The sequence below is a fragment of the Atta colombica genome, unplaced genomic scaffold (genome assembly GCF_001594045.1).
Source record: "Atta colombica isolate Treedump-2 unplaced genomic scaffold, Acol1.0 scaffold106, whole genome shotgun sequence".
Lineage (NCBI taxonomy): Eukaryota > Metazoa > Arthropoda > Insecta > Hymenoptera > Formicidae > Atta > Atta colombica.
In genome coordinates this window covers 271,266-287,511 of record NW_017259191.1, presented here as the reverse complement: position 1 = coordinate 287,511, position 16,246 = coordinate 271,266, and the positions used below count along the sequence as shown (strand labels likewise).

Below are 16,246 nucleotides of genomic sequence, written 5' to 3'. Positions count from 1 at the left end.
TACATACATATATAAAACAACTTTTATCTTGGATTTTTTTTTACTTTGTAGTTTAAAGTCGCAAGCGACTGTTTTATAAGGATATTTAAATGATTGTTTATTGAATTATTATTTTTATGAAATAAAAATTTAGTTGTTTTTTAAACTCTTGCTCTCAAATATTTTAACCTTCTGATGCATTTTTAGGGATTCTACGCGTTGAACTATTTTTCTTCGTCAACAAATTACAGTATAATTTTTTTTTGTAGAACTTTGTGCTCAGGTTCTTCCTTTTACTATACAAATAGAATCTCGTTTGACGCTAACATAACTTGTAGGTTATATTCCGCTATAGCGGAATCAGTATCCTTTTCTCTTGATGGATACATTGATTATAATATTTATTCATGCTACTTAGAATAAAATTGAAAAAAAATTACTATATAATAATAAAAATATACTTAAAAAGTTTTATTTCTCGAGCTTCTGGAACATTATATCACTCACTAACAATATATTCCCAAACCATAAATACAATTATTTATGATAAATTCGTTAAATCGATTTTAATGAATCCTGGATTCAATTGGTTTGACATTTTATTTCAATATTTTATTTCAATATTTTTAATCTATAAAGAGATTTTTAAGATTTCACTTTAGCCTTCCAACGTAAGCAGATGGTTGCAGATGATTTATTGCAGTGTGACGTCACGTACTTGGTAGCCAATCAAAATTGTTTTCTCAAATTTCAAATATTATTAAACTTTATTTTAGTTTATTAGTACCGTATTTATTGCTAAAAATTACAAATTTAAAAATTTATTATACATAAATTTATAATAATGTATATTTCCATAAACAATAAAAAATGTATTTTTTTTTTCAGGCAAACTGCCTGTTCACTCAGCAGAGCTTGAAAAAATTCCGGTTTTGTTAAAATATAGTTCAGCCCACTGGGTATTTTTGAAGATATTTTTATTGGATTTTTAAGGGTTTTTTAGATTTTTTGGATTTTTTATACAATACAATTAATTATTTGAAATTTTTTTTACTTAATATTTAGTGACGTATTCATTTTATATTTATTTAATTTACATATTAAAATAATATTATATGAGAATAATATTTGTAAAAATATTATTAATGATAAATTTTAGATATAGAAAAAACATTTCTGTAATGAGATAAAGGGAAAAATGATGACACTACATATTATGAACAATGTATTAATATTTATTTGGATATTATAAATAGAAAAATACTCAAATATTAAATTATTAATTCAATTTAGTTTAGTATACATATATTCATTAGATATTTATAAATATGTTCCTTTTATTTGTTTTTAATTTAAAAATTTATTTTTCTACATTTCCAATAAAACCCAAAAAATCCACAAATTTTTTGGCGGGTGAAACTCAAAAAACTCTCCAGCTTTTTTTAGCGTGAATAAAATAAATAATAATGTCGGCCCTCCCTGAAACGGATTTATTTGTTTCATTTTATGGAAAAGAAGGAAATAAAGGACTTCAATTAGTTAATTTTCTTATGCACTGTACGTTATGCAAATCTTTATATTCCTTCCTAAAATCTCAGACGGATTTGTCTGAGACTTCATCGTGCCATTAGCACGGGCGGCGCTCAGTTTCGAACTGTGTGCATGTGTGTGAAAATTAATTTCAGATAATTATCACCGTCACGCATACGTGATATCGGTCTATCTGTCACGAGAATTGGAGCATCACATGATATGCATGTCGCGTGGTAACGATTGTACAAAAAGAAATCAATGGGAATTTTTCATTAGAAAAAATTCGAGTTCATCGCTGCATACGCGTGAAAGAATACCCGAATATTCTTTTCTCGACATTGTTCGAATATAAAAAATCACCAGAACGAGACTAGTCATTTCCTATAGTTTAATTTGACACTGAATAAGAATCATAGTTTCCAATGTTTGCTCCATCACGTTACAATTTTAAGAAATTTGTAGTTAAAGTTTGTAAAAAAGAACTATTTTCATATATTTTATCATATTAAAATTGTGACATACTGGAGAAGTATTGCAATAATAATTAATTATGTTGTTAGAACTTTCAGCCCTTAAAAAAGATTTTTCAGTATCAATTATGATTAATAAAATAGTCATAATTAAATATGGAATCTATTGCAACTAAAGAATAGTTATGAATTACTTAGTTAATTGTTGATTTACCAAATAGTTTTTATGTTTATTTAAACTTAAGGGTCTTTTTCAAATTGCTGAATACAAACCTGATGTTAAAATTGAAAATTCAAAATCATGATTGCTATATTCAATCTATCATTTATCAATTTTGATATCGAATTTATATTCAGCAATCTAAAAATTCTCTTAAATTTAGATGAATGACAATTTAAAGCTGTTTTATAAATTATCAATAAATCAATTTATATCTTTTCCACAATAAATCCTATGTTAAACATATGAATATGTTATCAACTATATTCGACACTAAAAATTTTTTTGAAGTCTGAAAATCCCTAACAATATATATACTTATACTTTGATTGCAGTAAAACTTCTGCAGTACATGATATATCATAGTTGTAATATGACAAAATACATGCGAAAGCTGCCCTTTTTTACAACTCTAATTTCAAATTTCTCAAATTTATTACGTAATGGAACAATTTAGATCATATTTAGGATTCAAAATATTAACCTTTAACTATATGAGTGGATGATTTGGATCCAAGTAAAAATTTGAATTGGCTGCTATTTTTGTAAAGTTAATATTGCAGAGTTGAAGCGAAGGGAATAAAAAAACTTAGAATCTTTCTCTATTATTATAATCGCCGTGATGCAATTGTTTCGTTGTTGTTTTGATGCTAATTGTGATGCAAAAGTTTGGCTTGGGTGACTTGAACCCATCAAATGTAAATTCAATAGATTTTTGCCGAAAATGAAAATTCGTTTTTAGTTAGTGTGCCTGTTTATTAGCTATATTCAAGTATATGTGTTGTCTTATAATTAAAACATATATTCATTGTTAAAAAAGTATTTTTGTGAGAGAAGCATCTTGGTGAACGATCGCTTTATTTTTTCGGAGTTATAAAATCGTTAGTAAATATTGTCGAAATTATTATATATTTAATATAAAATATTTTCATTCCAATTTTTTTTTAAAGAAGAAAATACCCATATTTATTAATACCCTCCATTTTTCTAAGCATGTATAAAAATGCCCCCATTTCAGTCACACGCAAATAATTGTACTTTTTAGAATGAATCGATATAACGTATTTTTTTTTCTTAAACTTCATGTTTTCCTCTTTTCAAAACACTACTTATTTTTATCTTTTTTTATCATAAAGACATGATTTTAAAAAAATTGATTGCACTCTTCACAAATTGTTCTTTAATATTTTTTGGCATAATTTTTTCAATTATTATCAAAACCTTTTTATATCTTGATATTTTGATATTAGGTGTACAACTTTGCTTCCGCCGTTTTTTTTCCGAATTTCGAGGCTTTATTGTAAAAAACTGGTTATACATTTATGATTCAAAGTATTGTCCATCGCTGGCCACTACTTTCTCCCATTTTTCGGGTAGTGTACGAATCCCGCGTCGAAAAAACTGGTCATCTTTTGAGGCTATCCACGAATCGATCCAATTTTTTACTTCTTCATAAGACCGGAAGTGCTGGTCAGCCAGGCCGTGTGCCATTGATCGAAACAAGTGATAGTCAGAGGGAGCAACGTCTGGAGAATACGGCGGGTGGGGTAGGACTTCCCATTTCAACATTTCCAAGTATGTCTTGCCCACTTTCGCAACATGGGGTCGAACATTGTCATGCTGCAAAATCACTTTATCGTGTCTCTCATTGTATTGCGGCCGTTTGTCTTTCAATGCTCGGCTCAAACGCATCAATTGCATTCGATACCGATCGCCTGTGATTGTTTCAGGCAGTTTTAACAGTTCATAATACACTACGCCGAGCTGGTCCCGCCAAATACAGAGCATGACCTTGGATGTCAAAATCACCTTGATTTCTTCCTGAATCACCTTTGATGTTCTTGAAGCGTTGAAACCACTCACGACACATTCTTTCACTAATAGCGGCCTCACCATAAGTATTTGAGAACATTCGATGAGTCTCAGCCGCAGATTTCTTCATATTGAAGCAAAAAATTAAAACCTCCCGCAAATGACGAGAATTTGGCTTGTAAACTGACATTTTCAATCGAGAATAACTTTATGATGCAGACACAAATCGACTAATGTTTCTATGGGGTTATGTTGACAGATGCCCAAGTTTATGTATGACGTCTATGATCTATTTATTTCAACCACCACTTACCCCTAAAGCCATCTATAGGAAAACGGCGGAAGCAAAATTGTACACCTAATAGGTCTACAAATAAGTTCTGATCTCTCTGAATTAATCAACTGTAACTTTATTATTAAAATCTTTTTCTCGCTGTTTTGGAAATTCGTAGTACCAACCTTTATAAAAAAAGAACTACATATGGAAATCTTGTTAGACGACATAATCTCACAAACCTTAAAAGTGAACACGACGTGACGGAGCAACCACGTGAGGCATTGTATTCTGTTCGCTTTTCAATTAAAAAAGTGTTCTCGAAGCGAAAGAAATGATTTGTTCCGCTTTAAGAGAAAATGCGTATCTGAAAGTACGTGAAAAGATGGTACAAAAAAATTTCAAACGAATAATTTCAGTCTTTCCGATCAATATTGTTCGGGAGCACCAAAAAAAGTTGAAGAGGAATTGGATCAGCAAAATTGCTGTTGCAAGAAAATCCTTGTCAAACACAAAAGCTTGCTGAACAATTTAGTGTCACTTAACAAGCGATTTCCCATTGCAGAAGCTGGGAAGAATACAAGGCTGATTGTTGGGTCCCGCATGTGCTCAGAAAACAAAGCGAGATGCTACATTTTGCCTGTTGTTTAAGATTTAAACAGAAAGATTTTTTGTTTAAAATTGCAACTGATGATGAGAAGTGGATCCTGTATGAGAATCCTGTATGAGAAAAAGAAAATATCATGGATTTATCCTGAAGTCAACATCAATTGTAAAGTCAAAAATTGAATATTCACTCGAAAAAAGTATTGTTATGCATTTGTAAGATATGAAAGGTATACTATACTTTGAGTTGCTAACTTGGAGAAATTGTAACATCTGAGCGTTATCAACAATTGATGCGATTAAATGACGAAATCAAACAAAAACGATTTTATATCGGCCAAGGAATTCAGGTGACAGGTATTACTGCATGATAAAGCACGGCCTCATTCAGCGATAACAAAGAATTAATCTATACTTTTTGGGCTAGGAAATTCTCCATCATGCGGCTTATTCTCCAGATATGAAGAATATCGATTTCTCTACAGATTGCCACTTCTTTCATTCTCTATAACATTTGTTGTTATGCATCTTGTTGTTACTTTCAAATACCCGAAAAACTCGAAAATTCCATAATCGAATTTATTGAATCAAAACTATCATCGTTCTTTTGAGCAGGGATTCGCCAGCTGCCCGAGAGGTGGCAAAAGTGTGTCGAAAATGATGGAAATTATTTTCAAGATTGACACGTGATTTGGTTTTTTTATAAATAAATCAATTTTCTATAAGAAAAAAGGGAACTTATTTGTAGATCTAATAATATCACAATAATAAAGCAAATAAAATTATAGGCTCTCTGAAGACTAAATCTAACAAATTAAAAAAGAGAAATGCCAATACAATGGTAGTAGTATGTAAATTATTTATTAACCAAGATATATATTTTTTTCGGTCCTCCTCAGTATGTAAATCAATAAATATCTCCGCAATGTCTTAAACACAAATTAACATAATATAGAATAAAGTTCCATGAAATTCGTTAAGTAAACACCACTAAGCACATTGTAAAGAAAATATATCAAGCTTCTTAAATTCCAACAAGTTAACATAAATTAAGCAGTGTGAAAAAAATCAACGATAAATTAATCAAAAGTGTAGATTTTGATTTCAATGATCAATGCTGTGAAATGATTCTACAAATTAAATTAATCGTCAATTTAATAATGATGTTGATAAACATCCTGAAACACTGAAATAAAATTCAATATTGAATAAAAATATCGATTATAAATATATTTAGATGTTTAAAAACTATTTATATTTATCCTAAATGAATAAGCATGATAGGCATTATATCGAATATATTGAATAATGAACAGATTTTTCAAAAATTAAATAAAATTATAATACAATTCCAATTTTTTAATAATAAAGCTTATAAATAACGAACTATTTTCAATATTTTTTAATATATTTATTAGAGAAGGATTTTCGTTTTCTTATAGTTCCGCTTACATACAAAATGATTCATTAATCACGCCTAATTCTTAGAAAGGTGTCTTTGCCGTGTATAATTTGTGCATTCAAGAAATAGAGGTAAATAGAACTTAAAAATTGAAATTGCATGAAATTATATCAATCCGAATAAATTACTTTTATTGTTCTGATTAATCAAATCTCAATAATATGGCTTATATGAGACATTTAATTGATCGACTTTATGCACTTATACACACACACACACACACACACCACACACACACACACACACACACACACACACACACACACACACACACACACACACACACACACACACACACATATATATATTTTATATAAGTTTTGATTAGAGAGAGATTTTCAAAGAAGAAAGATTTAAAAATTAAAAATATTCATGAAAATAAAGAGTAAATATGAAGTTAAAAATATCTAGTCGATATTTTATTTATAATTTTTTATTTGATATTTTTATATTGAACTAAAAAATACTTGATATTATTAAATAGTGATAAACATTCCTACACTGAAAACAATTTATTAGAAAATATTACTCCAGCCGGAGTTTGAATTATCTGGAATTTCTTAAATATATATTTTTTCTCATCAACTACGTTTACACGGCACCCTTAATCGGGTTTAATAACATCTGTAGTTATGAGACTGATCAATCATAGCTATTCCAGTGAAAGAAAGGAATGACTGTAATTGGTCAGCTTCATAATTACGATTAAGGATGCCGTGTAAATGTCATTATCGCTTTTCTCATTATTTCTACGACAAGCAGAGGAACCATTTTGCTCGTCTGAATTATTCTTCAATTGTAAACGATGACATGGAATGTCGATATATATACATATATGTATGTATATAACAATATGCTCGTATTCGCGGAATGTTTGGCAAGTAATTATGCGATGCCAGAGTTGACCTCAAATCGAAGAGCTTATTTCCAAACCGTCTGCGCTTTTAAGCAAATTGTATAAGTCTGTTCCTTCAAGTCACTCTATGAAAAATAAGCCTCATGTAAGCCTCACAAAATTTAATATTATATAAGAAAACATTCTTTAATTATGAATATTAAATTTCTTTTAAGAAAAGAAATACAAAAAAAAGAGTGTTTGGAAATATCTATAAAGACTTTGTAGGACTAGAGCCTCTTTCACCAACCTCAATTAACGCTAATCGATGGTTAACTCAATCACCACGATTGTCAACGTGAGAACTGAATATAGAAGAGGAAGAGAGAGGAGACGTTCTAATACATTAAATTGCTGTTAGCACTTCTGTGCACTTTAAAATCGTTTGTACACAAATCAATATTAAGATGTACAATGTGTTAATAAAAATATATAAAAAATATATAGAACGCCGCGAAATATATTTTATTGTGATATTTGATAAAATACATTGTATTTTATTAATTGAGATATTTCACTTTTATTCAGATTAGGTTAGTATACAGCTTTAATGTGCACTGAGTGCGCACTAGCTCTGTCAGTGAAAAACTCTATAAGTGCTAAGGAAGAAAACCAAACGTTTGGTCAAGTTTTCGTTTCGTATTTTATACTCCTGCGTTGTTGCACTTTTTCTCTTTGCCAGTCTATTTTTTTTTTTGCCTCTCAGCAGTAAGACGATGCACACCACGTGTGCGTCGATAGGCACGACACGCGTACGTCATTATCGTGAATCTCTCCCGAAGAGAAAGATCCAACGTATATATGTGCACTAGATTTTTTTGCGATAATACTTTGGGATTAAACTCTCGCAGATCCCCTCTCTAAATTACTATAATTACTATTACTGCTATTTTAGAAAGGCAGGCAAGCTGCTATTCTAGCAAGTTTTTGAATCGAGACGACTTTGAGTCATTTCGCAGCCTCATGAAACGCTTTCTACGATGCGACGTGTGATATTGAGTTCACCGAACACAATTGCACCCGACTTTCGACAATTAAAACAAGAGATCGGTACTTACATTGTTATATTAGGTGTAGTAAAAAGAAATCCATTATTTTTCTATTCAATTTCATGCAAAAATAATGGATTTCTTTTTACTACACCTAATATATCAAAGAAGCAATGGCAGTCGAATCTTTTGAGTTAGAGAAGAGCTGTCGAATGTGTACCTCTTCTTAATCTATTTTTTATTACTTTCTTCACTTGACATTGTTTTGTATGCAAATGAATTGGAAATTGTAGTTTGATATTTTAGACACTTATTATTACATGTTTAATTTTTCAATATAATATATTACATAATATTATATATTATATAATATATATTATAGGACCGAATATGTGATAACACAAACTATATAGAAATCAAAGTCTTAAATGGTCTAATTGGATCTTAATGCTTATAATGATATTAATGATGCTTATGAATTTATATACTACGTATGTGGTCTCCAGAAACAAGCGCTGAAATAATTTTTCGGTCTTGAAATGCTAACTCTTTACTAATTAAACTACCGCAGTAATATTACGAGTTAAATTGACTAGCAATTTAAAAAATTTTTAATGCTTATTCGCATCTTCGAAACGATCTTAATAATTAACATTATTAGGAGTACATACGTAATAGGATATCTATATAAATTCACACAGGAATCATACAAGCATTAAGATTTAGCTGGATCGTTCAAGATTTTGATTTCTATAGTTTAATTTTTCATCAATATCAAATTAATTTGTAAGTCTTTTTGTAACATGTTGCAAAAAGTATGATTTAGACAACAGTTATATAAACAGTTATATAAATCATATCTACGTTTTTTAAATCGTATTTCGTTTGAAAGTATTGAATTTATGAATTAAAATAAAAAATGTTAGATTAATAGAAAAAAATTAATTTATACCTAGATAATAATTAACTAATACTTAATTTAGTAATTTATGATCGAAAAAACTCAAGTATTTCATAATCATTAAATAATAATGATTACATTGCAATAAAAAGAAAGAACGTCAAAATAAAACGAATTTATTTTTGCAATTGACATTTGTATTCATATCAATTATTAGTTTTATTATTGCTAATTGTCACTCTTATCTTGTAGTGGTACGATTTAGGAAATTTTCTGGATTTTATATAAATATCGATTTAATCTTTTTGATGATTGCAAATATACATACAATGAATGTAAAATATTCTGAATAAATGTAAATGTTTAATAAATCTTCTTTTATAAAAATACAAAAATTTATAATAAAATTGGACGATTATGTTATTATTAGCTATAGAACTATTTGATTTTTTAAAACGCTATTAAGTCCATAAAAAACATGACGTAGTCTATTAAATTTTGGCTTATTACTCATTTCTCATTTATTTTATATATTATTGTTATTAAATATTGCTTATATAAAATAACATAAATATTATAAATTATTGATGAGGTACAATTTAGGCGATTAGTAAATACGCATTCGACAACTCTCCCCTAAATAATATTTTGTTACTTACCTTCCATTTGTGTGAATTAATCCATTTTCAGGGTTTTCGGCATTATTTTACTCACCTCAAAAAAATCCAGGAGATTTTTTTGAGTTTTTTTAAGTTTTATTTTTTTGGGATTTTATATAAGAAAAATAAATTTTTTAATCAGTAATACGTAAAAGGAACATATTTATAAATATTTAATGAATACAGATATACTAAATCAACTGAACTGATATAATTTTAACATATTATATTATATCAATTTTATTTGATAAAGATTTACTAATCACTGTAGATCCATTTGATCTTGGCGACGCCATTCAAGATCAAATGAATGTGATCATAGATCTTTTTAAATCCTACAACTTTTGTCTGAAATATTTTTCTCAAAAATGCTTACTTTTCAAAATATTTAAGGAGTCTGAGACTTTTATACACCTTGTGCACACACACACACGCGCGCGCGCGCGCACAATATACACACACATATACATTATGTATATGTATTTATATTATATATATAATACAATATTGTGTAATAATATTTAAAACTGTAATATAATTTTATTTAAAGGCATATTTAGTTTTATAAGTTTCCTTTCCGTAAAAATTTACTTGAATCTAAATTACATTTAAATATCTATAAAATATGTAATATACATTTATCACTTTTTGGGCTGATTTTTTTATTCTACCAGAATGTTTTTTATTATTTTATATATGTAATATTAGGTATGTAATTTTATATACATAATGTCATTATTTCTCTCTTTATCTTCATTACAGAAGTATTTTTTTTATATTTGAAAAATTCATCATTATAATATTAAGTGTAGTAAAAAGAAATCCATTATTTTTGCATGAAATTGAATGGAAAAATAATGGATTTCTTTTTACTACACCTAATTTTTATAATAAATTAGATAAATAAAGGGTATAATAAAGAATAAGAACCAACCGTGGATCTTGATGCGTAAAGTATATTATATTTCAATCATATAAAAATTAATTTGATCATATAAAAATTAATTTGATCATATAAAAATTAATAATGTTCTACATGATTGAGCCCTCTTTAGAAACAAAAACTTCTTACAAATTTACTGTTATAATATTTTTACAAAATTCTTTTATAATTAACTTTATCTGAATATTAATTAAATAATGATAAATACAACGTAAACTAAATATTACGTGAAAAAAGTATCAAATAATGAATTTTATCAAAAAAATCCCAAAAACTCCAATAAAACCCAGTGGATTGAGCTTTAAAAAGTCCGGGTTTTTTCCTGTGATCATTTCTGTAGTTAGAGTTTTAAAGTAAACAGTGTCTATATTAACTTAGTAACTAATGAACTAAATTTGAGTCTTTAATACATTTTCTTGGTTTAAATAATAATCAATTTAATCTTATTGTTTCAGTGAAATTAATGATAGGGAGTAGAAGCAATAGCAATAGAAATGATTAAAAATAACTCTAAAAATTGAGTATGATATAATTTGACTATAACTTTAACAGTGCGGAAATCGTATTCGCATTTGACAAACAAAAGGATTATTTAGGTTCGAAACTTTTATTGCAACCGACATATCAAGCACTTTAAACGATAATACAAATGTGCATAACTTTATAAATAAATATTTCGAACGTTTGAGAGCTGCCGCGTTTAAATTTGTTTCCTCTCTTTTTCTCTCCTCCCATTTATTAATTTACTAAAATTACACGATGATTGAAAGGTAATGTAAATTGAAAAATACCACAGTATTAATTAGGCTTGAAATAAAGTGCAGTTTATATAAGGATATAAAAGTGTGTCAACCGAGCATCGATTAAAATGTTTAGAACGAAGTTACAACTAATATAACCGCGATTAATTGGCAACTTCTGATTGCTCCATTGTTACCTCACGCGATGAAATTACATTCTGAAAATTGTACATGCTAAGAGATGAAGAAAGAGAGAGAGAGGGGGGGGGTGCAGGTATACGTATCGCGTTGCAGACGGCACTACGAAGGGCGGAACGCGAAAGTGGTGGGGAGGATGTCGGGTGTTTTGCACATTGAAAGGGCAGACTGACTGGATTCAAGTATCGCTGTCTCTCTAACGTTGCCGGATCTCATTCGTTTCACCATGAGCGAACATAAGCGTCGACGCACAGTTCCCGGATTTTCTTCTGTTCATACAAAAAAGAAGGTACAAAAAGTACGCATGAGAGATATATGTCACGTGGAGTTTTAATTCATCCTTTATTTCTTGTACTGTGTTTGTTTCTGTTATTCTTTAAATCCCACATTATCGCGTTTTTCTTATCATCATCTAACTGTATTTTTTTTCCAATTAAAAATACATGTATGATAATGATAATTACGTACATGTTGCACTTTATAGTGCGATCGTGAACGATAATCGGGCAATAGATTAAGTGAGCGCAACTGATATATCGATTCGCGATTCTAAGATTTACACCCCTATTTCTAAGAACGTGCATTATACAATCCTCGTGACTCTCTCCACTTGTAGTCGGACGCAATCTCTCACTCGCGACTTATTTATTCACGACCTGACCGGCCTGATCTAATATCCGTGTCATACTATGCATTAGATTGAGGATTGCGAAGATTAGAATTCGACCAATCGGATAATTTTAATTTTAATCCGTTTTATTCTGATTGGCAGAATTCTAATCTTCAATTCACAATCTTTAATCTTTAATGCATAATATGACACGGGCATAAGGAATCAAGCTTCGTGAATCAGCCATGCGATGAATCATATTGTATATTATATTTATCTCATGCTATTCGTCGCGCGAAGTGGCACAATATATTCTCTAAAACTCTTGTAGAGTCAATGTTACTTTTTGAAGAGTGAAGTCTCACTCTTAAAGATTGAAAATTAAGCTAATCTTTGAAAAAGAATGAAAATATTTTTACCCTTGAAAAAAAAGTTAATTCTTTTAGAATGAACAAAAGAATGAAAATTTTCTATTCTTTTTTCAGCGATAAAAAAAATATTTTCATCCTAGATAGCGATCATGAATCTTTTTGTCTAGAGCGAAAATTTTTCACATTTCTGTGCTAAGAAAAAAGTTACACGATCGCTATGCAGGATGAAAATTTTTTTTTTTAAAGACGCACAATTTTTATCTTTTTTTGAAATGAGAGTTCATTATTCACTCAAAGAGATTTAGAAAGTAAGTACATCCATACATACATATTTTCCTGCACCTGCGAAATCTTTCACATGCTGGCGCCTCTAACGGAACAAGTTTTGAATTTCTACAGTACGGATAAGATTCTCGTCTTTATTTCTCGCATCCTGCCTTGCAAGAACTTGATTATTCCGACCAACGATTCGCTTCGAAGCGCATAGAAACACTGCATTTCTTTTCCGCGCGATCTTCTCCTTTTGCAATTTAATGTACTAGTTTGACGTGAGTTACACAGATAAACTAAATGGGGTTGTCGCGAGCTGAGGATCCCATAGGTACGATGTCATCGCGCGTCGTAAACCAACAACTGTAAGCTCTGTTTCAATGATACTTCATGTTAGACATCCACGCTTGAACACGTTCTTCTACTCCAGAGAGGAGAAAAACACAAGAAAGATACATGAGAGTGTAGTATTCTCGTGAAAAGAAAGAAAAAAAAGCTAATCGGATAGATTAGATTAATGTGGGCGAATAGCGTGTAAAATAGCTTATTCATTATTACCTTTTAAGACGATAATTGTTTCGAGGTGACTAAATACAGCACTGTGTAAACGGAATTGTCGCGACAATCGCGCGCGACATTCTTGCAAATGACATATCCACGCGCTATTCATCTCTGATCTATGAATGGAAGTCATTCATTCCTGTTTACGTTCTTATCATTCGATAACAGTCAGTATAATAACAAGCTTCCTACTCGCTGTTACCATAACTTCCGAAAATTTATCGTTTTCTCGTTTCCTTCCCAGAAATGAATCCTTTTATGCGTTCTTCACGAACAACGTATTATTTGAACAGGCACGTTTGGAGAAGTAAGAGTAGAACAATTGTTTTACCGCATCAATGTTGACGAGTCATTTTTTTATTGCAATTAAATTTTTTTATTATTATGTACTATTATTTCTTGCATTCTTTTTAATCAAGTCTTTCATTGAATCTTTTTTTTATCTTTGTAAGTTTTTTTTATTACGGATTTTATAAGTTATCAGTTTTTGATATAAATTTGATAAAATCTTTTACATAAATAAGATAAAACGATTTATTTATTAACATGAAAATATACTTTTTGATAAAAAGAAGTGACGCACAGTTCTATAGACAAAAGGTTTTCATCACTGAGAAAAAAATAATTGTGATAACTATTTTTTTTTGCAACATTGATAATTATAGTATCTATAACTAGAGTTTCATAGAATAATAACTACTAATTTAGTACACAACACTGTCAAGATACAGTTATGACATTTGTATATCATTAATTAACAATGAAATAGTACCTCAACTGCATTAAATAATTACTTAGGCCTCATAAAAATAAGATATAACAATTAAATTTTTCTAGTTTAGATAAACACTTTTTTTTAAATAAAGCACACTATATAATATGTTATATAATTAAATCATTATATAATTAAATCATTATTGAGATAACTTTAAAAATACATTCAAAATCTTGTCACTGAAGTTATACTGATTATGAGTAGTACACGGCATTATCATTAGGGACACAACGGAGTTCAATTTCTCCTAAGAAGAAGACCTCTCAGTATACAATAAAAAATGCATACACTTTTTTTGCACAATTCAATTGGATTCGAACTTCGAAGACAAAAGTAAATAAGAAATGCATCTTGATAACACAGTTTTTAGTTCTGTATAAAAATTCAGTAACTTTGAAATTCCTAGGAGTTATCTATACCTATATAAAAATTTGTAACTATAAATTATAAAAATTTAATAAGAACAAAATATAAATTAAATAAACTAACAAAATGTAGTAATATTAATTATTTGTAATTGGTTAATATTACTATGTGATTAATATTACTATATTTTCTAGTTTATATCACTTTTTAGTGTTTCTATTAAAACTTTATAATACATAACAATATTTATTTGAATAGTACCAGTTGAATTTATTAAATGTAAACATTTATTTGGTACAAGAACTATTAATTTGATTTAACAAATATTTATTTTCCGTAAATAAATGTTATATTATTACTATTCAAGCAATTATTTATTAAAATTTACATATACATTTTACATATACATTTTACATATACATATGTCACGATAACATTTTACATATACATATATCACGATAAATAGAAGAGCATTAGGCTATTACATACATAGTTCGTTTTTATTTTAAGACCTTAATTTTTTATCTTAAGTAGTCTCAGAGAAAAACTCATAATAATAGCAACTATAGATAACAATTATATAAATTTTGTATGCAGAACTAATATACAAAAAAAAGTTGGGTAAATTATTTTATTCAATAACAATTTTATGGTTATTGTGAATAAAGTTAATTTATTATTTTTAAATTACTGCAATTGAAATTAAATGTTACGAGAAATTAAATGTTACGAGTAATTAAAGATAAAGAGAACTAAGTGCAAATAAAAATTGCACTTTATGGGAAGAATAATATTAATTATTTTAATTCCATGAACACATATTTTTGTAAATTATAATTCGAAATCGTTATAAATTATAACAACTATGAGCGAGTTTTTTAATTCATCGATTAATCGGATTTGTACGCAAATGCAATTTTTACTGAATGAAATTACATTTGCGTACAAATGCGATTGATCAATCGATGAATTAAAAAACTCTAAATAGTAAATTATGTATTAACTACAAAAATATATTCATTCAGGGAAAATAACATAATGACAACAACTATCTAGATGACGATTACACAAGTTTTATGTGCAGAATTAATGTACATAATTGGATAAATTATTATTATTTTACAATTTATTCAATAACAATTTCATAGTTATTGCAACTAAAGTTAATTATTTTGTAAAGTTATTGCAATTAAAACTGAATGATTACGATTGCTGATGAATAAAAATTGCGCTTTTATGGGAGAAACAATAAATTAAATTTTACTTAGTTCCATGCAAAACACATATTTATGTACACATATTTATGTAAAGTATAATTCTAAAAAAATACAACTTTAACATTCTAAAATCATATATAATTTTTTTAAATAACTATACGTAAATCATTAACTATATATATAATTTTTGAAATTTTAAGAATTTAATTTACTTTAACATAATAAGTTACTTTGAATATATTATCGTAATAAAAATCTTTTCTTCCCTAAAAATTTTTTCTGCCTAATAATACTTTATAAAAAATAACGATTAAAACTTAATTAAAGCGCGCGCAATAAGTGTATAATGTTAATAATAATAGTCTTATACACTCAGAAAAAAAAGTGGTAACAAC

The 16,246-nt window shown here is 28.4% G+C and overlaps 1 protein-coding gene across 5 annotated transcripts in view; it reads left to right on the top strand.

Annotated features, from left to right (window-relative positions):
• LOC108691814 overlaps positions 1–16,246 on the top strand; it is a 39,431-nt gene that overhangs the window by 4,448 nt on the left and 18,737 nt on the right. Inside the window, exon 1 of one of the 5 annotated variants that reach the window (XM_018199740.1) lies at positions 11,753–11,970. The exons of the other annotated variants lie outside the window; for them this stretch is intronic. The gene's annotated coding sequence lies outside the window, so the exon portion shown is untranslated. Of the gene's footprint in view, positions 1–11,752; positions 11,971–16,246 lie in introns of those variants that run through there. 5 annotated transcript variants of the gene reach the window in all.